The 25,472-nt window shown below is 42.6% G+C and overlaps 1 protein-coding gene across 1 annotated transcript in view; it reads left to right on the plus strand.

Annotated features, from left to right (window-relative positions):
* GLI2 (GLI family zinc finger 2) overlaps nucleotides 1-25,472 on the plus strand; it is a 191,186-nt gene that overhangs the window by 50,512 nt on the left and 115,202 nt on the right. The window lies entirely within an intron of this gene.

The following is a 25,472-nucleotide window of genomic DNA, read 5'->3' on the forward strand; positions in this document are numbered from 1 at the left end:
CCTCTTGCTCGCTGTGGCAGGCAAAACACACATCCCTCTTTGGCACATGTATGCTGGTGGATCTCCAAATTGGTGCCAGGACCCATCATGGTGGCACAGCTGTGGGCAAGACTGTGCCTGCTGGCAAGGCACTGCAACTGCTCTTGCTGAGGACTGGGTGTCCTCTATGGACAGGATATAAAGAGACAAACTTAGAAGGGGCTGCACCAGTTTGGATGTGAGAAGAGACATCTCAGCTGTGTAAACTTTGCAGGCAGCTTTTTTTTTAACTCTTTAAAATATACGTTATTGCTAGCCTGAGTCTACCTCAAAATGAACCTTTCCCCTCCCCTTCCTTCACTGCAGGGTGGTTTTTCATCACCCCAGGAAAACAGAATGACTCTTCTGAGAGCTCTTCTGTTTCTTACCCAGCTCGACTGGAGAGTCTGAGTTTTCTGTTGGCTGAGTTTTGAAGATACTTTCCAACCCAAATTACTTAAATCTGCTTTATCTCTCCTCCTTTTTCATAATCTTTGTGACTCAGTTTTCATTTCCCCATTGACCTGTGAAGATTCAGATGCACAGAATAAGGTAGTAGTGGCTAGATTATAATCTATCAGATTAGTTCCTGTGTTTGATGAATTTTGTTAGGTTTTGTTAGCAAAAAGAAAGTTTTTTCTTAAAAAGAACCAGAAAATGTTTTACAGAGTTGTTTGAAGGGAAAGACAGTTTCATGTCGCTGGATGGCTCTGAGGCACCTTCATCACAAGCACTGCACAAAGTGACAGAAAGGAAAGCTTGCCAGGAAGCAGAAATAGGGAAAAGGCAGAGACAGCAGCCTGCAGAAGTGTGCCGTCCCCCAGCAGATCCCTGTTGAAGAAGCACAGGCTGTAGGAACTATTGATGCAGCACACTTGAGGTATCATCTCAGTGACTGGCAGACCCGAAGGGTTGATTGGCACCAACACAGTCCAAGCATGTGCTCAAACTCACAACCCATAGATGTGCTGTTTATTCATAAATGCCTTCTCCCCATTTGCCACTTGCCTTGGGAGTGCCTCCACCGAAGAAGCAGTCACCACATTTCCAGAGATCCAGTGGAAATGAGAATGCCCCGAGGTGGTGTCCCCATCAGCTCATGTGGCATCCCTGGAGACCTAATTGGTTTTTAAATGTCCAGTATAACATGTCCTGTTAGCAGTGTCCTCTCACCTTTGGAAAAAAAATTATTTATGGGCTCAGTATTTCTGCTTTTATTATGAGGAAGTGGAGAAGTAAATTCAGGATTATTTGAAGATGTCAGGAGAATTATGATGAAAGCATTGTGTAATGAGATGTAAAGAGTGAAATGTATGTCATGCTGTGAAAAGAAACGCTCATAAATGACCCAAAATGGCCAGCAGCGAAGCAGTGTGTGATTGGATGCTGCCCCCAGGACTCTGCAGGTAATGCACATGCTTTTGTGGTTCGGCACGCTTTCCTTTGAACTCTGATTTGAGACATAATACAGGCTCCTGAAAGAGGGCAGCATGCTTGTGCATGTGCTTGTAAGTAGAAAAAATAATACAAAGTTTTCTTCTAACATGAGTTAACTGCAAGGTATGATTTAGCAGGTGATAACAAAAAGTCTGGGTAGAGATGAGACTGTACTTACGTCGTATTCATGCTAATATAATGTTTGATTCCCTAAACTAGAGCAATTACTCATAACAGGCCAGAAATACACATATTTATGCTCTTATTTTTACAGAAGAAAGCAAATGAGGCTTGGAGATTAATTAGGAAGTTCAGCTTAAGGAGAGGATCAGTTTTAAAGGGTGGGCCTCTGAGCTCCCCACCCTGCTTTGGGGCCATACAAACAAGTGTTCATTCTCATCCAAGACAAACTCTTGATTTTATTTATTGCAGAAGTTTTACCCTTTGTACTAGCATATGAGAAAGTGGCAGTGAGGCTCAGCTAGCGCTGCAGATCGCCAAGCTGCTCTCAAGAGCCAAACAAATGTAATTCACAACACATTTCTTCTCCTTTATTCTACTGAGTCACACAGATGGAGTGCCAGCACAGCATGTTTTGCATGTTTCTCAGATCGTAAGGCTTTTTTTTTCACTTGTAGAAATGATTAGATTCATAAGGTTTTATTTATAATTAAGGTAATTGAAGCAACAAACTGAATATTAGCTAAATAACTGAAGAATACTATTTAGTTATATTATTATTTAGACTACATTATCACAAGGTAATATGTTCCATCTCCACTTCTAGTTCCCCTGCTTTGGATATTTGTCCCAAATGTTTCCAGCCTCTAACAAATTAAGGTATGGCTGTAGGAAAAGAGATCGATATGGTTGATGCTGGCAGTGGAGAAGAGTCCTTTTGTACAAACAATCTGCATCCCATATTTCTGTTCTTCTGAAACTGCTGTTTTAGAGATCTTCTGTGACAGTTTTTTATAGTAACTCATTGATCAGATGTTCAGAAATTGGCCTCACAGAAATGACATCAGGGAAATGTCTCCTAATTTTGTATTTTTCCATAAATCATGCTGGCCAAGGAATCAAAGCTCCTCTTTTCTGTTTCAGTAGGGGCACATATGTATGTGTGGCTGAGATGGAAACTATTTATAAATGACAGTATGTAGGAGCTACAGACAAGTCAAATCTGCAGAAGAGGCTCTCAGTTTTGGTGTGTCCACTTCTAGAAGGGCAACTCATAACACTTCGGGTTTAGAGAACCCTTTTGCTGAATGCAAAAGTGCACGTTACTGCGTAGAGGAGGAGGCTTTGGAACAGAGCACAACATGAGTGAGACTGGGTTGTGTCCTCCAGGCTGGCACTGCAACATTCTCCATACCTGCATGCACAAGGAAGCCCCAGACACGTGGCTGGAAGGGAAATTTAAACGAGCCACTCTTTCAAAGGCAGAGATATTTAAGAAGATGGGTTTCTCATCTTGTAATAAAAATTAAATACAAACTCTCCTAAATGCTAACTGCCTGACTTTAACAAGGCCCAGAATGTACCTTTCCCTCTCCACCCCACCCTCTGTATGACACAAACACCAAGTTCCCAAATTGATGGTGTTTATGTTTGAAACATTTTTCTGATGTCTGGCTCTGTCAAGACTAATTTTAGCATTTCTAAAGCTGGGTAAAAATACAGCCTCATTACTTTGATGTCAGAGCATAGTTTACTATTAGTATATTCTGGGGTTTATCATTTTAGTCATGTTTAACACGGCTACAGCAGGCATGCACTATTAAATCTGGCTTATTTTACATTCCTGTCCGAAATTATTTATTTGGAACAATTTCCTCTCTATCAAAAGACACGGCTAATGCTGAGTTTTAATGTGTTATTTACACACAAAATAACCTATTTACAACTCAGTATCTGCCGGAGGGAGAATGAATGGGGCAGCGCTCCCTTCATCCTGTTGTATCTGAGTTTAACAATCTGGATTGCTAATAGAACCATTTATCACGGGGTGGTAATTTATTTTATGTTAGCTGCACAGGTCTCCCTGCCTCTGATCTATGGAAATACTTTGTATATAATGAAGTTCAACAAGTCATTTGGTGTAAACACGGGGAAGCCAAGCTTCAGAACTAGTAAGGTTGTTGGTGGTGGGTTTTTTTTTTTTCAGGAGGTAACGACTCTCCTCTTATATTAGGGCTTCGGTTGATGAAATACAGCTCTTTGCCCTGTGTGTGCTGCAAAGGCAGAGTATGAGGCTTTTTTGCAGAGATTGGGATGGAGTTTGGTCACTTGATTTATGGGCTGGCAGGAATGCTCAGTTCTGCAGAAGTAGCACACTCAGCCCTTTCATAGGCAGAGGAGAAGGGCAGGGAGCACCTCCCATCACTCTCCAGAGGTCTTCCATAAGCAAGCCCCAAGTGGCATTGGCAGGGAGTCCTTAAGCAGTTCAGCTTATCTCAGTGCTAGATTATGGGAAGACCATGTAAATGAGGAGGAGGAAATGCCAGCATCCCAGCAGACCTCAGTGCACTGAAAAAATTTATAGTTTGTGTGGCCTGAGACTCAGATGAATTAGAATGAGAACAGCCCCTATGAAGTCATCTTCTCTGTCCACCCTGGAAGGGCAGGGATCTTCTCCAAGGAATGTTTTTCACTCAGTTCACGTTTTCCAGGAAAAGGAACATGACCAGTACAAGCACATTCTTAGCTTCCCTGCCTTGCATTGCTTTGCTGTATACAACTTAAAATGCTGAGAGATGTGTTTAACAGAAAAGCTGGGATTGGCTCCAGGAGGGAAGGGGGCAAGTGGTTAAAATTGAATAATGGGAAAATTCTGTAATTTAGACTACAAAATTCTCTTGGCAGCCACTGTCTCTTCTTGTGTGTCTACTGCATATAGTTCAGTGACCTGCACCTTGGGTAGGGCTTCTGTGCGACGCTGCCATAAGAGCAACAGCAGTCAAGAATTGTATTTCTTCTCTGACTGTTTCTGTCCTAAAATTAGTTCTGTTGGGTCTTAAAGTGTATTCTTTGCTACCATAGGCCTTCAGAATGGACAGATTGCCTACAGGTCTCTCTTACATACTCACTTGTGTTCCTTTGGGCAACTGGAAGTCTCAGATGCTTAGACTGGTGCAATGCTGAGGCTGTTCCTCAGTCGCAGGATATCAAGGACTGACTGGTTGCCAGCTTTGAATCGTGCTGGTCACCTGACACCTGCACTTTGGGATCGTTTAGAAGGATCCATGTAGAGATGGATGAAGTTAAAGTCACGCTTACACCAGTTTTATTTTCAGTAAGCAGTATTTGGTGTGTGGACATTGCAGAGAGCACTCTGGGAGCAGCAGGTTTATTTCTTCATCTACATGTGGTGGAATTTTGATAATTAAGATTGGCACAAACTGCCGCAAAAGCACCTTTTCTTCTGCCTGCCGTTTCTCCTCTATCCATGGTTTGCAATGCTAAGTCTCTCTAGTCCCTCCTTTAAAATAGTCAGCAATACATCTTTGCCAGGTAACCCCTTGCTTTGCTTAAACAAGTGAAAGTTTGACTTGGAGTCTGACTTCTTGGCCACTTGGGGGTTTCTTTCCTCATGGGGAGACCCCTTTCCTGAGCCTGTATAGTGGGTTTCTCTGTGATAGCCAACCCTGTGGACAAAGGTGCCACTTCAGAGTGGATGACCATTAATGTTTACAGACTTTTTGGATGACATTGTATAGCCCTTACAGATGAAGCTAGAGTCCGTATCCCCAAAGGATTAGATAATGTAGCAGCTTTATGGTTGGACTTGATGATAATGGTCTTTTCGAACCTAAATGATTCTATGATTTATAGCATCAACCAGTATTCCCTGATTGTGTACAGCTCCCCCAAACTATCATACCAAGAGTTCCTATAATTTTAGCCCATTACAGATGCAGAGGTGCTTTGAAGACAGAGTAGTTTTATCTCATCCCTAACCACACTGCAGGCTTGCATGCCAAGTTGGAAAGCTTTTATGATTTTAAAATAGAAAAAGTTATTCTTTACAGGCTGGTTCTGGCACCGGTGATCCCAACCGTTAAGTACCACAGGAAAGACCTTCGTATTTTGTGAGTGTTTTATTATTACCATTAATAATAGCTGTAAGAATAATAGCTTCCACTTTTCTGTTTTGTAAGCTCCAAAAGTTTATTCTGGCAAGTACTGGTATGTTGTCTTTTCCATGGACCCAGCTTAGACTTCGTTAAAGTGCCTCTCTGAGTGCCTCTCTCTCCTTTTTAACTGATGCTAAGCTTATATATTGTGGGTTGGTCGTTTATAATCAAGTAAGAAAATCCAGTAATGATAATGGACTATCTCCTGGACTCTCTCCTCTGCCAGCGTGTCCCCATAGTTTGAATTTTTAGTACCTCTGGCAGCTTTTTGCCTGAACAACTGTGAATTTGCATGGGTTTTGTAAATTAATTCTCCCAACACCTTCCATTACCATGGCATTTGAGTCTGCCATATTCATGGAGGACCACGAATGGGACTTGTTTCGTCTGAAGTTGGCTGCCTAAATGTCAGGTGTTGAGTTTGGGATCCATTTGCATTAGGGTGGAGTAAATCACATTGTGGAGATGCCCACTTTATTCCCTTGAGGACTTCATGCCTGATTTAATGTTAGGTGGAAAAATCCCAGCCTTCCTAAACTTGCCAAAAATTGCAGAGTGAGGTTAAAGCAAGGAACCGAGGTGGGACTAGATTAATGCTTTAAAGCCTTTCATTCATGTTCATCAGTCCATAGACTGATGAGCAGTCTGAGAGCCCTGACTATCAGCTCTGAACTTAAATCTCACCCCATGGCTTCTCAGGTCGGAGACAACCTCAACACCCAAGTGTGAACACAGCCAGGGGAGCTGCTTCCCAGAGCTGCTCCAGCTTTACACCAGCACTGACAAAACTGGTGTTTAACAGCCTGTTCAGAGAGATGGGAAATTTAAAATCCCCACTAAAAAGACAAGGGGAAAAAACCTAGTAAATTCTAAAGGCTACCAAAAGCTCCTAAAAATAACCCAAGTGGAGGAAGGCTATTAATGCAAAAGTAAATAATTGTGTTAAGGGAAGCAACTAGAGGGGCCAGTTGTGTAAATCACTTTAAGGGGAACAAGCCTTAGATAAAATCCATTCTTTTATCACAAAAATTAAGTCTACCTTTTGATGCTAAATAATTGATAGAGCTTGGCAGAGCATTCCATGGCTGCCTACACAGAGCAGTGGGACTGCTCCCAAGGTCAGACGAGTGGCAGAGAAAAATGTTCCTAGAAATACTGTACATCCAATACCAGCACCAAGAAACAGGACATATACGCCCAGCACTACCTAAGAGTTTCTGCATGGCCTTGAGAAGACATCCATATACCTTGGAGTGAAAGGAGGACTTGGCATTGTTCGTCACCTCGTTAAACTGCCCCTCATGAAACCAGGTGGTCTGTTTTCATGGTTTCATGTGGTGATGAGTGAGGTGCAGAGGCCTGGGAGAACACAGCCTGTTCCGCTGCATTTATTGTTTTTTTAATTAGAGAAGATGAATTGAGCTGTCTGGTGGCTTCTGGGAGCCTAGGTCCTGTGGGGGGTTCTCTTGCTTTGGTCAGCCTGACCACTGCTGGAACATTTCAGCCTCTCTCTGCACATGAATATCCTGACAAGACAGGGAGATGTCATTACCCTCGTTCTGCAGGCAGGGAGCACAGAGGATTTTTTCCAAGGCCAAAGGGGCTTAAATGGGTTGAGCTGTTTCAGAGGGATATCGAGAACTGGTGATCTCTGCGACTTTGGAAGTTCGTGTGTGGTGTACATCGGACATCCGTGGTAGTACAGAGGTCTTAGCCCAGGTTCCTTGGTTCACCGTATCCACTATCAAGTCCCTCCTCTCTCAATGATACGCCATGTAATCATGGTCAAATGACTGAAATTCTCATGCCCATCTGCCAAACGGAGGCGTTGTTTCTTTCCCTAGAGGAGAGCTGAACACAAGTTGTCTATGCATCATACAGAGCTTTTGAGAACATCACGATGCAGCAGTCAGTTTCATTCCTTTTGATTGCATAAGGGTATGAAAACGTTCAGTAGCACAAACACGATATTACTGAATTTAAACTAGTGTAGCTGTGCCTTTGTCCAGAACCTAGCACAGTGGGCTCGTAATTAGGGGCTACAATTTTTTCCGGAACCAAGTGGGACATAAATTGCAGAAACTTTACATTCTGAAATAAATCAATATCCTGTGAATTCTGTGTGGGGGCTATCTTTGACAGTATCTTAATTGTAAAAACAGAGAATAAAACCTCAGCCAAAACTGTAAGTTTAGCTTTTGAAGAAATGACAGGGATACAGTATTTTCTTGCAAACTTCTTTAGGACTGTGGTAAACTTGATTTTACATGTGTTGGAAAATGACCTATACTGGGTGTTATACAACTCCCATGATGATGTTGGGTTGAAATCGTGGAAACCTTGCTGGAAAGAACTGAGTGAAGCTTCGATCAAATAGGCTGACTGAGTCCAAAATGAAAATAAATAAAAAAACGTCAAGTGTGATCCCACATGAACACAAGAAAGGTTCCACACAAACTTGTCTGAAATCAATTCTGCCTTTTCTATAGTTTGTTAGAGAGCTCAATGGGGTTTTTCTCCTCTTTTTTTCTACACCTCCTTCCTTCTCCTGGAATCCCACATCTTTTTAAGACCATTCCATTGAAAATGCTTCCAATTGTAAGTAAATTATAAATAAGGACAGGAGTATTTTAAGCAAAATATTTATATTTACTGCCACCAATATCTGATTTTTAAAATACAGCAACATTTGCAGGGATTGAATGGTACCATTTTGGCCAGAAAGCTGTTCTTTTCTGTTCTCTTACAGTGATCAGCTCCTGACTCTGACAGATTTTCAGAAAAAATCACAGCTTGCAACAGATGCATCCTTAAGTAAACAGTTAAAGTAGATGTTTTGATGACTTCGGTTGTATTGATATAAAAGATCAGTGTCTGACATTCCTGAAAACTATCCAACAGAGAAGGTATCTTCCTGTAAGCCCCTGGCCCTGTGTGTGCTGCTTCAACAATAGTTTAATCGTTTAAAGAAGGTGGAGATACTTATGCACCTAATTAGATGCTCTGAGCCTAGAGAGAGTGGTAAGGGCTCAGCACCCTTGACCCTGGGGCCAGAGCGTTGGGTAATGTTTAAATTTTTTCCAAGTGAAATTTTTGTTCCATTTGTGAGGTGGAAAAATTATCTTTCTTGCCCAGTTTTTCTGCCTGAGACTCACCTTGGTTTGTGGCTGCTCTTTGTGATGGGGGAACTAAGCAGCATCCTCTCCTGTGTCCTGGCTGGCATGAATATCCATGTCCTGTGTGAACGCATGCAAAGTGCCTTCTTGGTCAGGCTAGAGGGTAAGCTAAACCTGTTCATGTCGTTTTGCAGGTACAGCTGGTGATGTTCTTTCTGAGGCATTTACAGCTACACTATAAAGTAAAAAGAGAGAAACACTGAGGTGAGGACTTTAGGCATTGGTTTGTGCATCCCATTTTAATGAGAGGAATTATTATGTGTTGTGGGAAGCTGATCCGACTCCCAGAGGCTGCTTGTGTGAAGATACCCAATTTTTTGGTGGCTCCCTACAGTGAGGGCACAGCACTGAACCTGGAGAAAATTAGTTTCAGTTCCTGATGAAGTCCCAAACTTCCTTCATGATTTTGGGAAAGCTGTTTGACTTCCCTTCACTCCCTCATTTATATAATGAACCTGGGTTGTTCTTTGGGCCTCCAGGCCCATCCATCAGCATCTGGTTAGCATGTTTATGGCATCAGTCACACTGAAACACTTAAGGGGTCAGACTGTGTGGAGATTGCCATTCCCCGCTCCCTACTGCCTACAAGAGGGTACTGCTGCCCTGGGCCCTGTCTTACAAGGGTGACCATGTTCATATGTCTTAGGTGTCAACTTGCTGTTGTCAAGGGTGGGACAATCAAGTAGATTTGCAGGGTTGGGGAAGATAAGGTTAAGTTCTTATGGTGGAGGTATTTTCAATACCTACAGTGGAGAGACTGTTTGGGGATAAAGATAGTGACTGTATTCCAAATGGCCATGCTGCGCTCTGGAGTAATAAAGTTTTTCCAGGTCCAGTTACCTGCAACTCAGCTGGAGAACATCATGTTAATAGCTGTGCAAATATTTTGTATCCAAACAAGAGAAAATTAATTTTCTCAGTTTAAAACAGTTTCCTGCATACATAATCTATGGGTGAGCTCCAAGTACCTGGATGGAGTTTTGGACACACCTGGATGAATTTTCAGAAACCATGGTGAGCTTCATGGTTTCACCATGATCCAAGCAGTAGACACCCGATAGACAGTCATAGGCACTTATATTCACACAGACAAGCAACAGACAGTGGTCTTAGCAAAGTCCTATGTAATTAGGCTCTCAGGAAAGGTGTTATTCTGGGTGCCAAGTGATGGAAGGAGAATAAAATCACTGTCGTGGGGTGACAGCTTCAGAGAGAAACTTAGTTTCCTCTTTCCTTCCCATTAGCCTGCTGAGCACATGCACTCTCTAATGCTGTAATCAGCTGCAGAGGAGCTGCCAGTACTATTGCGTGGTGCAGTTTTTTCCCTTTGAAAACTCCAGAGGAACCTTTGTGTGCTGTTACAGAGACATCCTTAAAACATCTTTACTGCAGGGTCCTGTATTTCAACTGCTGCAGCAGTGACTCTTAAAATAAGTATGAGATGACTGAATGTGTGAAAAACATTTGCATCGCTTTTTCTGAGCTCTGTGCATTCTGCATCACTTCTGTAAGAAAGCTAAAAGGGTTGAGAGTTTTGCAATTTTTTGTGCTGCTTTTAATTCTGCTCAGAACAATGTCTTAGCAGATGAAATAAGATCCAAGGCAATCTTTTGGTCACATAATCACTGACACTTGAAAGAGACTGGATTTATATGTAGTTACTAAAAAATATATAGCAAAATTAAAGTCTCAGACACTGAGTTCATGTGCATTGGCCATTGTAAAGATAAGTAACGGCTGTTATAAGAACACTTAAATGGTTACCTTTGGGACATAAAAGGGATCTTTGAAGACAGTAAGTCTTAATACAGAAATGTTTACTCATAAAAAATACATTTGGAATGGGGGAGGGGAACACATTTCCTATTAATGTGGGTTTTGCCTTTTATGGCAGGTTGTAGCAGGTCTTTAACCTCTGTAGCACTTGAGAGAGGATAGAAATGAACTTCTCTAAGTATCAACCCGAAGGGCCTTTCCTGCCTGTATCTGCAATGTCTCTTGGAAAGATGGTTTTAGTTTATTCTTCCTTTCTGTGACCCAAATGAAAAACTGTTCTTTTCCAACTTCAAAACCTTCCAACAGTTAAGTCCAGAGGGCAAAATAGAAATGTCCTCCTGAGTTTGCTTCACTTAACCTTGTTTTTTGAGGTATGGGACTGATGTCCCAAACCATGCTTAGATATAGTGGGCATTTGAGGGCAATGTCAGCTGAATAAGGTACAAGAACAGAAGAGGGAATTGGCCTTTGAATGCCATGTTTATAGATGCCACAAAGAAGGAATGATGTTTCTCTTACAAAGGATGTGGGTGTGCCCAGCATTCCAAATCTGCCTCTGAGTGTAGATGAAGTGGGTGATGGCTCATGTCACCTCTGAGTTTTCTGGTAACAGTTCTGCAAGTAATTTTGAAATTCTTTTTCTAGGCAATTATTATGCTCCTGAGTGAGGCAAGAGAATATCAACAGTATTTGATCAGTGTGAACCCATAACTAGGGAGGATGTGATTTCTGCTTCAGAGTTTTGCAAAATTATTGCTTGGTGGGGTAGAATGCAAGGTACCAGTGGTCTCAGAGTAGTAGAGAGAAGCTGAGAGTCCTTTATGGAAATTATGTCAGATTATGGTCAAAACAGTTTACTCAGATATGACAGTTCACAGAGCAGCAGAAGCAGCCTGGACCATTTGGGCAGGAGGAAGGCTGGGTTGTGCAGGGGGATTGGAAGGCCTTTGACCTGCTGCTGTCCAGAGACATGAGGAACAGGAATGTAACAGCAGGGTTTGAACCAAAAGACATCATTTTGTGGGATCTTCAAGAGGAGAACTTGGTAGCAAAGGGAAAAGTTAGGAAGTGTTATGCACTTAGAAGCATAAAAAACCCCTGACCTGGTGCAGAAAAAGACAAGGTAGAGAAGCCAGAAAAAAGTACATGTTGTTGTGAAGATAAGGTTATCAAGGTGAGACAACTGGATTTCTGATGAACCTTTTCTCTAAACCCATGGCCCAGTGCAGAATTAGCTCTTCATTAGCTCTTTACATGCCAGTGAAGGGCAGAACTATTGGTGGGCTTTGTTATTCTTATTCCAAAACATGATGCTCATCCAGGCAGTAATCCTTTAGGTAAGTAACAGAAATTAGGTTTTGAGTCACATACTGACCTGTCTTTGTAGTTAGTACAGCATGTTCTGGTCACGTAATGAGACAGAAGACAGATTAAATGAAAGACAGACAGGATTTTCATTCAGGAAATTGGTATGGTAATGACAGATATGGGGTCTTGGCATGTTTCAGATAGGCTTCATCTAGCCTCTTCAGGTAGGAGATACAAGCACTGCTCTCACTTATATTCACCCAGTCAAGCATGAGGAGGTAACAAGTTCTCCGGGGAGGCTGGTATTTAATATCTGCCAGATGCCTGCTGGAGAATACTAATACAGATCCCAGATTTAGTGTGCCCTGGGAATGCAGATGGTTGGTAGCAACATGCCTGGCCCGACAGCCACATCTCCCTTAGCTCCATGGCAAAGCTGCCTGAATTTTCATCCCCTGCTATTTGGATTGTAAAAGTGATGGCTTGGTCAAAGAAGCCTTTTACTGACTTCTTGGGAGGAGGGTTAGCAGGCAAGAGAGGGAACAGTGCTGGGGTTTTGGTCAGGGTATCACACTGGTGGATAAGGGGAGCAACAACATGGATTGCACTGGATGTCACTTGGACCATTCTCTTGGGCAGGACAAGCCAAGTGCTGTGATGCAGCGAGTGCCATGGGCAAAGTTTGTGCTTGAGGAGAAGCTTCATCCGGCTCCTGCAGTGTGTGCATTCCCCTCAAAGCAAGGGGAGAGGCGGGGTGGCAGTCCTTGTGGAGATCCCGCAGCTTGTCCTCAGGCTGAAGCAGGAAAAGAACTCCTAAGAGTTTTGCTTTCTTACCAAATAAAGGGAAGAAAAAAAACCCAAACCCCTGTGAGGCTCCATATAAATCAGGGCAATAAAACTGCCTGTGGTCACGATCAAATTATACGGTCTAAATCTATATAAAAGAACTGGAGCAGGTTCAGTCCAGCACTAATGTCCTTCTTGCTGTAAACAGTGAACGGGGGTGAGGAGGAAGACGGAGGGCAGGCGCTGGGCTCCCAGCACCAACACAGCAGGGAAACAATTTGCTGAGGTGGTTGAAGTACGTGTTTTCAGAATCTGTTTGTGTCCATAAGGGTTTAAGAAAAGGATGTCATCTGCTTACTCGGTAACTTGTGTGTGGCCTACGAGTGGTTTCAGATACTTGGCCAAAACCAAATAATCTCTCCTTTTAGGAAATTTGAAAAGTATGTGTGCATCCCAAAAAAGAACAGAGATTTGCTCTGATGTCCCATGCTCCTGCCACAATGCCTTGTGTAATTGTGGCACTGTGTGTTGTCGAGGTGCATAGAGAGAAATATTGCTGAGCCCTCTGTGCTAGAAACAGAAACCAGGTATTATGATTTGGGCTTTCATGAGACTCTGAGTTAATAGATTATTTTTAATGGGAAAAAAGGATACCAGGGTATGTCGTATATCTTCAGAATTCAGCTGAATGCTGCAAAAATGTCCATATTGGGACATGGTACTTACTAGAAGTGAAATAACAGAACTAGTGAGCTTTCACATTATGAATAACTTGGAGATGAAGTTGAAATTTCTGATGGTGTAGGAGTTTTTTAAACTGAAGGCTTTGGCTTCTTTTCTGAGTACCCTGGTCACGCTGACAAGTTTATAAATCTCTGTGGTGTTTGACTAATATCCCAGGGATCTGCACTGTCCTACTCAAAAGTGGTAGCTGCCTTCACTATTAATTAAGGGCTGTATTAGGGAAGAGCAGAGGGAGCCAGAGGGGTCTTTCAAGTCCAGCAGCCGCTGCTTTTGGAGGAAATGAGCAGAGACTGTACATGCACAGCCTGAAAACCAGCGAGCCTCCCCACGACTGCACAGCAGCTGTACAGGGCCACCAGAAGGTGTGAAGGACTCATGGACTGGGGGAGAGAAACATTAAATCTCCTGGGACAAGGCAGGGGAGAAAGCGGGTAAGCTAAAAGCAGTAGTAGGTTTAGGCACAATCCATTGAAGACCACTGCAGGCTTAGATGAAGGAAATGGCACCAAGAAATTTGATAACCTGTTATATTTATGTAGCACATTTCATCCTCAAAGCATTTTGCGAATTTAATGATGTGCAAACTATGCACACACGTATCCTTTCATCTGCCAACCACTGTAGCTGCCTTCAGTGTGAAGCTGATGATGACTGCTTTGCCATCACAGCAGTATAGGACAGCAAGTGGAAAATGCTTGAAGTGCAGGCAGATTTAGGGAGGCAAAACTTAACCTTTGGGCAAGACAAAGGGATTGAGAACAGTTGCACTGGTAAAGTGCATGGATGGCAATATCTTCTGTGGGTACAGTCAGTCAGTGATTAATCTCTTAGAGATCCCAACAGATAGAGCTCTCTTTAGGGAAAGCTGGAAAATCCACCTTAGCTGTCTGGAGATCTGGTACTAGCTTTCTTTAGTGCCACTTGGCAGTCTCCCACCTCAAAAAGTACTTGCTGACTCTGACTCATGTGAGCTGCTTTTCCACCTGAGGTCCATTGGGATCAAATAACAAAGTTCTATGGATGGCATTGTGATGTCATCCATTTCTTAAATTTTTCCACTGAATGGCATTCTTGTCTCAAAGGAAGGGTGTTTATTTTTAAAAAGGGTCAATAAGTGAGAACTAGAGATCCTGGGTGATGCAAAAGTTAATAGCATTTCAAAGTTGTCATGAAAGAAAAAAAGAAAGCCACACCAGCACCTTTGCCCCTGTTACCATCCCAAGGAAGTTCTGCATTTTCAGGCATGATAGTTTTCAATGTCACCCACCCTATAAGAGTTTTGGTGTGCTGTCTAATCCCCCAACTTAATGAGTTCTGCAGGGATGCACCATGATAACTAAAGATCATTTACCTGAATTGCTTTTTAATTTCTGGAATGGGAAGCTGCTTGTGCAGCAGGATAATTACATTATAATTTACAGCAATCCAAAATCAATAAATTTAGTCATATTGGGATAGAGAAGGAGGATGAAAAATTCCACCACCGTTAAATTATTTCACACTCTATACTTGATGTTCCAAGAACTCAATAATAAACTTTGGGGGTTGGGAGAGACGATTGGAGAATTACTGGCTTAGTGAGGCTGGTCAGTAAATCAGCTTTGTCCGGTGATTTCTGTAGTGAAATAACACATGGTGTGTTTGCAGAAGAGGGCAAATACAGCAGATAATGTCCTCTTTCTGATTTATTTTAATTCCAGAGTATTGAAGGAGAGAAAATGCTTTGTGCTCTCTGGCCCCTTATTCCAGTGGGGAAAAGCTGATGAACCATTGCCAGCTGCAAGGTAAACCTAGGCATCTACCTGAGCTTTGCTCCCTGCCTGAATGTGACCGTTGGAGTTGAATAATTATTGGGATGAGCCACTAAGGGAGCTAGTGGGGTTTCAGGCTCTTGATGTCCTCATCAAGATGAGACTGGAAGCTTTTCTCCAAGTTAGCATTTTTGCCATGTATAAACCATTTGGCTTATTGCTGGGAGAAGTTAATGTAAGCCCTTGTAAGGAGAATGGGCAATGTGGCGTGTTTCCTGAGCTTCCCTGTCCAGGAAGGACCACACAAGGGATGGTTTTTATCTTCTGGAGAGTGTTCAAAACTCAGCAGTGCTCTGGCTGCTGGAAATACTAAGGGAGGAGGGATGACCTTGCAAAGAGAAGGTTGGTCTCAGGACATTTACACCTGCTGCCAGCACCTCTTTGTTTCAAGCCAAGCCCTGGTAACACCAGAGCTAGCCTGTCCTTGGGCCTCCAAATCACCAGCATCCACAGTGCTCCATGTTTTCAAAGGTCCACCCAGGAGTCAGGTTCGGTTCTGGCCGGTGGGAGGAATGGCAAATAGACACAGCTAGCCCAGACACACCCCTGCTTGATTTAAGAGAAATATTATTTGAGCAGACAGTTCAAAGGAGTTCAGTTGGACTCATGGAGATTGGAGCTGTGGTTTTGGTTTGTTTGGGTTTTTTTTCTATTTTCTTTCAAAGAAAGCTTCCTGGTTGTATTAAATCCCGCCTGTGTCTTCACTGGGGTATGGTCTGCTGAATTCATCTCACAGGAAGATGTATTAGGTGTTTCTGGACTTCCTTGGCTCAAGCTGACTCAATTTTTATTTTTCCTGTGAAACCACAGAAAAGCTGTCGATGCTGCACCCAAAAAAGGATGTTGTATGAAAAGGAAATCACTTTGTCTCTTGCATTTGAGGAGGATTATGATCTGGCATGACCTCATTATGGGTTAGGCGAGGATATTTCTGGAAATACTAATTAAATACTTTTTCCATCCCTTGTGCCCTTGTAGCAAGTGTAGACTTTATAACAAGAAAAAGGGGGAAAAAAAAGCTGTCTGCAAGGAATTTTTTCAAGTTCTTTCTCCAGTCAAATGAAGGAAGTACAGTTACAGTCATGGTAGCAATGTTAGAAGCTATTAAACAAAGTTTTCTTAGTTGTGATGAACTAGGGGAAAATAATTATCTGACATTAGAGAGTAAAGCTGGGATTCTCCAGATGCTTTTGTCTATGCCTGACTTCAGGAGTCTGAATAATTCTTGTAATTTCAGCAAGATCACTGTAGATTGCTGAAAACATCCTTCTTTCTACAGGTTTTTTTTTTTTTTGCTTTAATTATTTCCCCACATTCAGGTTCAGTGAGCACAAGCACTAGTCCACAGCCCCACAAACCATCCCGTTGGCAACAGCTGGTGGTGAACTGTGGCACGAGCTGTAAATCTGTTACATTGGCACAGCCAGGGAAGGAATTACATGGTGCCGTCTCCTAATGAATTTATTAATGGATATTCTCCTCTTATTTCTTATGATGGTGTTCTCCTTCATTTAGAGGTAAGCCTCTAAATGGCTTACCCATTTTTCTCTAAGAGACATGCCTTCAACTTGCAGCATTTCAGTGAGTTTTAGCAGCTCCAAATCCTGCTCTGACTGTCTGAGCTGTTTCCTATTGAGATCAGTGGGAGTCTTCCACTCAACTTCAATGGAAGTTGGACTTGGCCACTGACAAAATGTCTTTTAAAATTGCCTTCAGCAAATAAGCTTGTAAATGTTAGCACTAAAATAGCAACGTGCAGGCCCAAATATGTCTGTATTGAAAACACATGCTGTCAGATAAAAATGTGTTCTTACAAAACCTTCAGACATCATCATCATGTGGAGGCTGTAAAGGTTGGTTGTTTTTTTTTAATTGTATATTTAGCACTTTGGTTCTCTAACCTGTTGTGTGGCACTTTACATAGGGTTGAGTCTAACAAGGCAAACACCAGACTTCTCTGAAAGAGCAGTCGGTGGCTTTTGTTTCCGGTTATTGTTCTAAATCCAGAAATGTGGTTCTTCTTTTTCTTGTGAATACGAGATTTTGTCCAAATTGCAATATTCCACTGGTATTTAACAATATCCAGTCCTACATTTTGTTTGAAGTCTGGTTGCTCCCATGGATATGAAACAGGACGGCTGTATTGTAGCCAAATGAGCGAAATGGACATTTCCTCATGGTAACTTCAGGAATTGCTTCTTGAGCTGCAAGTGGCCAGCTTTACATTGAAACATCACAAATGGAGAGAAGATGTGGGGGAATTGCCCACATTTTTACACTTTTTCTCCCTTTGTCCTTCACAGTGGTTAAGGTAAATGAAAGCTGTGGTTAGGGTGGCTTGGGGCAGCTGATGAGTGGACCATGGCTTGTCTGTCATCAGCATTCTCAAGTGCTGTACTTGAGAGAGTGATGGTTAAGGCAGATGGAACTGGGTGATGGCTTAAATGCCTGTTGTAAATCGTCGAGTCCCAGGAGTGGATTGATAACAGATAACTTGATTCAAGACAAAGCAGGGGCAGCTGTGGAAATAGTAATTCCATCAGCCATCCCAAGCCCTGCTGCCTCTGCCTGCCAGAGAGCCAGTGACACCTGGCCTTTGGCAGAGGGAATTCAAAAGATTTTATCAGGGCTCATCTGAGATGACTTGTAAAACCATCTCCATCCTCCAGATTCAAGTCAGTTTGAAAAGTCCTCCCAGCCACACAGGTGATGGAAACTCTGTTGTTTCCATTATTTCTAGATCTCTTATCAGAAGTAAGTCTTTCCAGGGGTCAAAATCAAAGCTCTTCCTATAGAGTCTATTAAAATGAATTGAACCTGACTGCCTCAAACAGAGAAATTTTTGGCAGGGTAAACCATCTGGGGGAGCTAATGGAAGCTGGAGCTCAACAGATAAAACATTAAGATGGGCTGGAGTTTGCCAAGACAAGCACTTGGACTTTTTCAGACCATGTACTTGCCTCCCATGGGATATACTCATATCAGACCTTGATGGTCCCTGTGTTTAGTGGCAGAAGCACGTTTTTGGTGCTGTTGGTTTGGTGTGACCCCCTTTCCTCTTGTGGGAGAACTGTTCAAAGAAAATCTTGTGTTAGTCAGAAGATTTTGTGTTATTTTGTGTTGGCACTTGTGTTATCTCAAAGAGGCCTCTCCAGCATCATCTGCATCAACAAAGTACTCCAGTGGAGAGCACAGTTTATACCAGCAGAAGGTCTCCTCCAGCTCAAACCCATTCCCCAACCCAGCACAGACTACACAGGAAAATTATATTTTCCTGCTCCCTTCATTTTTTTTTTTTTACTTTTTTGGGGGGATTGTTTGTGGTTTGGGGTTTTTTTTTTGGTTGGTTTGGCTTTTGTTTTGTTTTGGGCCAGTGCATCTGTCTGTGCTCAGGACTTTAGGAGGGTAGAGCAGGGTATGGAGGAAAGGTACTAGAACCCATCCCCCCTGCAAGGGAGCTGAAGACACTTGCGGTGCTTTGCAAATTTGATGCTGAGTGGCCAGTCCAGCCCATCATCTTAGGGGGAAGAAGCACGCAGAGGTATCTACACAGAGATCTGTGCATGACACGACATTTTTGGCTTTGCAAGAGAAGGGGCCCCATTCTTCCGTTTAGCATAGGAGGCTTTTGAAAAGCTCCGACCTTCTTCCTCTCCAACTCCTGAGCTGAAGTAGGGCTATTCCTTTGGGTAAGTGCACTTGTAGGATAAAGGTGCAGATGGTTCAGGTCCTAGTCACTGCTGTTTCAATGTGCTGTGAGACTAAAGCACAGCTTGGCACAGCCACTGAGCTCAAGCCGATTATGCGAAAAAGTAACACATGAGCAAATTCAGGGTGAGGCAGAAGAATAGTATGGGATTTAAAAATCTCAGCCCTGTTATTAATTTCTCTGGAAAAGGTGAATTAATGATTCTACTTTTAATTCATTAGTATTTAGGCTAAGAATATGTTGGCTCTGAAAGAAAATTATAAAGTAAAGGGGAAGCTGTAATAAAATCTCCCTCCTCCTCCTCTTAAAAAAATGTTTTGCACAAAGACAATTCACTGATTAGAAATGAAAGTTGTAGTCCCGTGGGGCCAGGTTGGAATTACTGCATACCACTTGTCTTTGAAATCAAGGCCTCCAACCTTCTTAATGTCCAGGTGGGGAATTCCGGTGGCTTTACTCTAATCCAGGCAAATCTGAAATCCAACCCTGTTGGGAGGAAACAATGTGGGAAACAGATTCATCTTGATCTCGGCTTTGTGCCTTGGAAAACGATTAAGACCAACTGTTAAGCAGCTCCCGATAGAGTTCACAAACCTGCCGGCCTCTGTGTGACACAGATTTCTCAGTTCAGGCTTTACCCCTTAAAATAACAGATGGAACTGATCCGGTTAAGCTACAAAGTGGGTTTCCGTTATTCCCCAGTTGTTAAAATATTATTTCTGTAATTGCAAATGATTTTTAATCTGATTACTTTGCTGCAATTAATTTTTTTAACTTTCCATTGTTACTTTAAAAAATCAAACGCAAACAATTTAGTGCTGCTGACAGGCAGCCACACTGACTTATGTGAGAGTGATGTCCTGAGACACTAAATCCCGTGCAGCGCTGCGGAGGTCACACACATGGTCCTATCAAACTCACGCAGTGGGGTTCCTTCTATACCCTTTTTCCTATCCCAATCTCAGTCAAGATAACTGGTTTTATAGCAGCTTTTGAGGATTTCAAAGTGATTTAGAAAATCAAGTCCTTTGAGGTAGAAAAGTATTCATGTTCAGCACATAAATAGAAGGGGGAAGCAGAAAAGCTGCTCTTTGTTAAAGCTTATTTTGGCAAATCCATGAAGAAAACCAAGGACTCGCAAGTCCATTTAGTGATACAGTTGTTAAGAAAATGTCCTCCAGGGAACTTTCTTCCCTAAGATTTCAGACCTGGTGAAGGCTGGAAGAACATCCTGGCCTTGCAGAAAATGAACCTTAGAAAGTGTCGAGGTCTTTATTCTCCTGTAACACTGGTTAAGGGAGGGTTGTAAGAAAATAATAACTAAACAGTAATGTAATCTTTGTTGTTTTTCTTATATTCATTGCATGTGGTTACAATCAACACCCATGGGTAGCAAAATTTGTTGCTGGTTTGATTCTTGGGTAATTTTGCAAGTAGTTACTAGCAGATTTATAAAGTTTGGCACCAGGCTGTGCTGTTTAAGGGTGGGATTTCAAAAGCTTCCAGTGGAATTCGGAGCACAGATCCCTCCATTTCTTCCCTGCAGATAGACATTTTATTCTTTATAGGGGATTTACCATTATTGCAGTTTTGCCAAGAATTTATCAGCAAATTTTGTTTAACACAATTCCTCAGCATTCCATTACTTAAAAGACATGGACAGTTCGTTCTTCTCCCTTCCTTTTTAGACAGCCTGTCCAATAGGTGATTTTTAAAAATGTGATTAAATATGATTAAATATGCAGTATCGTGCACCTCTTTTACACTATGTCAAGGATAAAGGGATTGATTCTGCTTTTTTTTCTCTATTGGAAATATTTCACTAAAACCCTCTGTGTGTGTGCGTGTGTGTGCGCGCGTGTGTACGCGCGTGTGTGTGTGCGCGTGTGCATGTACTGGCCACCCACCCCGCTCCATCCTGTAGGCATAAAGGTTGTCTCTTGCTAGGACCAGTAGGAGCTAACAAACCAGAATAATAGAATCTTAGAATCAGTAACCAATCAAGGAATGGTTTGGGTTGAAAGGGACCTTAAAGATGATCTAGTTTCAAACCCTCTGCCACATGCAGAGATACCTTCCACTAGACCAGGTTGCTCAAAGCCCTGTCCAACCTGGCCTTGAACACTTCAAGGGATGGGGCAGCCACCACTTCTCTGAAAGTCCCTTTCAGCCTTAAAATTGGGGCAGAAAGTTCTGTCACTTTATCATGGGGGAGTGTTTCTCTCATTGGTGGGTTTCCTCGAGGTCAGGTTTGTTTTCCTCTTTACCAGCCTCATTTTCTCCAAAGGTTGCCCCATTTCACCCTTTGGAGGCTGCCCAGACACCACACATTTCAGCTGAAACTGGAGCTTTCTGTTTTGCATGATGGCTTGAGGACTCATTTGCAGACCCATTCCCAGTGCCCGGCAGGGATGAGCAGGGTAAAGCCTCACACTGATCTGGTTTAGGGTGGGGGCCGGGCTGCAGGGGGCCCTGACCCCCCTTGCTTCTCATCTGCAGGGCTCCAAGCCCCTCTGTCACCAAATAGCATCCCTACTCCTGTAAGCATCAAGGCTCTGCTTTCAGTGCACTTTGCTGTGGTCCCTGCAGAGTTCAGTGATATTTAAGCATGTCCTTGAAGTTGCATTTGAGTGCAAAAGTTGGGCTGAATGGGGAAGTCAGTGTAAGAAATAAACACTCTACAGTTGTGACTGATTTTGCTCTTCACCTTTGCAATTTTGTGGAGTTGCTTGCAGTTAAGAATGGGTATTTCCTTCTTCTTACATGCTGGGAATGCAGTAAAAAACTGAAGAGCATAAAAGGGAGCTCTGTTAGCACCAAGCCAGAAGCCCGGTCATATAGTTGAGGAGAAATTGGAAAGAGTTGGAGAAAAATTCACATCTGTAACAGAGTAGGTTTTCATGTAGCAATATACATATTTAATTTATGCTTGCAGCGACAGCAGTTGTATGTGCAGAAGCAGGCGTGCAATTACATGTCCACTTCTGCTTGGGATTCCAGGACTTAAGAAAGAAGCGATTATGATCATGGATGAGTTATACTGTAACGGCTCTTCGTGTTGTATAAGGAGCATCTGTGTGCCATATTATGCACATGCAAAACTATTTTTATTATATTAATTTGATTTCCATGAGAGATTGCATAGTAACCATTTGCGTTTAATGGCTGCATAGAAATTTGTCTTGCAAAGAGTTCACTGTTTATGTACATGGCTCTTGATAAGGCAGAAGGTAGCGAGATGGTTGGCATTTACACACTTAGAGCTAGTATTTGTACAGTGAGAAATCCAGTTGGCTTGCCCCAGAGGCGTTGCTTCATGAGATTTTCATTGTAATTACAAGCATGCAACTTACCAATTATTCTATTCAGGTAGGTTTCTTAATGAATAACAAATTTGTTTTGATAAGAGCTGGTCCTCTGTTCACTGATTATGAGAGAATGATTGGAGAAGATCAGCTGTGAAGGAACTTTTGCAGTTGCCAGTGTGAGATCGCTACTTCTCTTTATTTATTTGTTTATCTGTTTTGAACAGTCATTTCCTCTTAGACTTCTTGCCATGATAAAACTCACTTTTCACAGATTGTAATTTCCTGCTTTTCCTGGTTCTTCTAAGACTTAGGAAACTATGGTTCAGCAGTTCAACCTGCTATATTGAGCTACCTCCTTAAAAAAAGAGATGCACAAGACCTTGCCTCAGAGGCAGTGGAGTATTTAAACTTCTCCCTTTCCCAGATTCATCCTTTAACTTTGTCATTTACTGTCAATGGTGTTATCCATTCAGATGCACTCAGGTCTTTTATGACTTCTCCTGAAGTCTTGTCCACACTAATTTCTTATGACAAAAGGTTCTCCTGAGGAGCCACTTGTTAAAATCCCTTAGTTTGCTAGCAGTAGTGAGTGGAGTGTTACAACTGACCATCTCGATTTCCAGTGGAGACTTTAGACAGTGTTGCATCTGAACAACCACCTTTGCTTCTGACTGTTTTTTCTGAGGCATACAGTTTCTGGTTTTGAGATTGCCTCTGACACAACTAGAATTTTTTTAATTTCAAAAAAAAACTTGGGAGGAGGGTGCATGGATGATCAGCTCTTCGTGGTTTTCATTCTTTGCAACACAATAGCGGGATAAAGAAATTACATGGGGAGAGATGGATTCTAAATAATTATGTTGATTCAGTACACAGAGATATGCCAAGCCTTGCCACAGAGGTACTGCTGCTCTGTTTTATGTGGCTTTTACATGTTACAGAGGGAGCCCCAAGAACACCATAACAGGCTTTCAGAGTCTTCCAAGGGCCATATCCTACCAGTCCCCTTCCCCAAGAAGTGCTCAAGGGGAAAGATGAGAACAGAAGGCTGCTGAGGACTGCAGAGAAAATTCATGTACCTTAACAGAGTGTAAGATTTTTTGGTAAAGAGTTTAAGGTTATTTTTGAGACTGGTAAAATGGATGTTCTTCTCTGAGTTTTGTTAACAGAATATTTAAACTGTAGGGGTAGTCCAGTGTTGATATATATCTCCTTTGTGGGGCTTTTCCCATGCTTTTTCAGGCTCTGGGTTTAATAATAGTAATGTTCTTCTCATATATTTTCGATAATGGTCATCATATTTTCTTGTCTCCTTAGAGACACTGTGAAAATTAATTAGCTGGTGTTTATAAAGGAGGACACTCAGATCCTGTTACTCTGACTAATTACTCTCTGAATACCTGTATTGATTTATAGCAGGAGTGCTCCCAGGGTGGGATGATGTTTTGCAGGGAGAAGAGCATCTGTGTCTGGCCAGAAATGCCTTGGGGTGACATGCTCCTGATTACCCAGCCAGCTCTGACAAGTATATTGACAAATGCCTGATACTTAAATATGTCACCTTACCTTCTCCAGGCTCTGCAGGGTGCATTTATTGCAACTGTTATCTCCATGGTTTGTTAGGCCAAATAAAACATGGCTTGAGGGGGAAGTCCCCACGTTTCAGGGTCTGAACATTGGGGAAGGCAGTATCTACTGTAGGCTAATGTATTTTTGAGTGCATGTGTTTGGGTGCATAGATAATGTTTGTACATGTCAGATCAGGAGAAATGTATCTCAGTATGGTTTGTTTTTTTCCTGATCTAACAAGTATAAACTTCAATTGGTTGTAAAAGCACCACTTTGTAATTGTATTTAATAAGGAGACGGCTTGGAGCCAAGCACCCGGGGATCCCAGCCCTGCTGGGTTTGAGAAGGAAGCAGGTCTCGGTCAGGGCTCTGCGGTGCAGACACATCCTTTCCCTGTACTCCATCCTGGCCAGGGCTCTGGCACCCACTCTGGGTGACAGGTACGACAGCTCCAGCTTTATTTTCTGGCCAGAGAAACCAGGGTTTTGGGCAAAAACTAGACCAGACGAACATGAGCTGAAAAGAAAAATCTAATGACTAAACAACCGTGAAGTTCAGTGGATCCCTGAGTTATTCAGATAGCAGCAGCAGTTGAGCTTTAGTGGCCCAGACTGCAAAATCCACACGAGCACTGTGCAGAATTACCCTGTCCCAAAGCCAAACTACCACGCTTTAGCTTGCTGCCCAAACAAAAGGCGGCTTGTCACAACCACCTTGTGGCTATTGGTACAGATGAGCAGCTTCTCCTAGTAAAGGACAAAAGCCATACACTTGCTCCAAAGGGCTGGAGAGCAAACACCGGTCAGTGGTGTAAAGGGTGGGCTGTTAGCCGTGGACATCCCCTGTTTCCTGGCTTGCAGTGCTCCAGATCACGGTCCAGACTGGAAAGCAAGAAGACCAGCTCCTGTACCTGACTTGTATCTCATCCTTCTCCTATCACGAGCCTCTGAAACGAAGGAGAGTTTATCTCAGGCCAGGTATGAAGTGAGGGATACACATTTCTGTCTGCTATGACTCAGAAGCAAAGTAGCAGCTTTGGTCTGGCAGAGGTGGAGCTGGGTATATGTTGCAGCCCAAGCATAATAAAGGTCTGGAGGGTGTAAGTGGGGAAAACCATTCACAGTCCTGACTTGGCAAAGCTCTTTAAAAAGAGCTCTTTGCCCCAAGCCACAGAGCCTCCCAAATCTCGGTTGGTTCCCAGAATTCAGACAGTGTTCCTACAAGAAATGAACACACACAGTTCGTTTTAATAAGGATGGAATTGGCAGCTGCGTGGAATATTAGTTGAAAGAACATAATAGGCATGGTAGAGGGAATCTTTAAGCTACTAAGAGTGACTACAGGGATATCCTGTCAGTCTTAGGGTCTTTTGCCTTCTTCCAAACAGTCATGCAGCAGAAATGTGTAATTCCGAGGAGGTGAACATGTGAATACCCTTTCAGTGGGATAGTGCTGCTGCTCTTGAGGCTTTCACCACTTCCTAGATTGCATTAAGGGATGTGCTTTGCTGCAGCTTTTGATATCTTTGCTTCTGTAGACTCTTTCCATGTCTGAATATACCCTGAGTGTTGTGACCTTTCAGCACAGCGTGTTTTTTGTGTGACTCTTGTGATATTGCTTGGTTTAACAGTAATGTGGCATCATCTCAGCTTCGCAGCCTCAAGGGTCAGATGTTGTGATGACTCAGTTTCAGC

Source organism: Pipra filicauda, unplaced genomic scaffold (assembly GCF_003945595.2).
Source record: "Pipra filicauda isolate LSUMZ 115617 unplaced genomic scaffold, ASM394559v2 scaffold10_size6260569_pilon, whole genome shotgun sequence".
NCBI classification, from domain to species: domain Eukaryota; kingdom Metazoa; phylum Chordata; class Aves; order Passeriformes; family Pipridae; genus Pipra; species Pipra filicauda.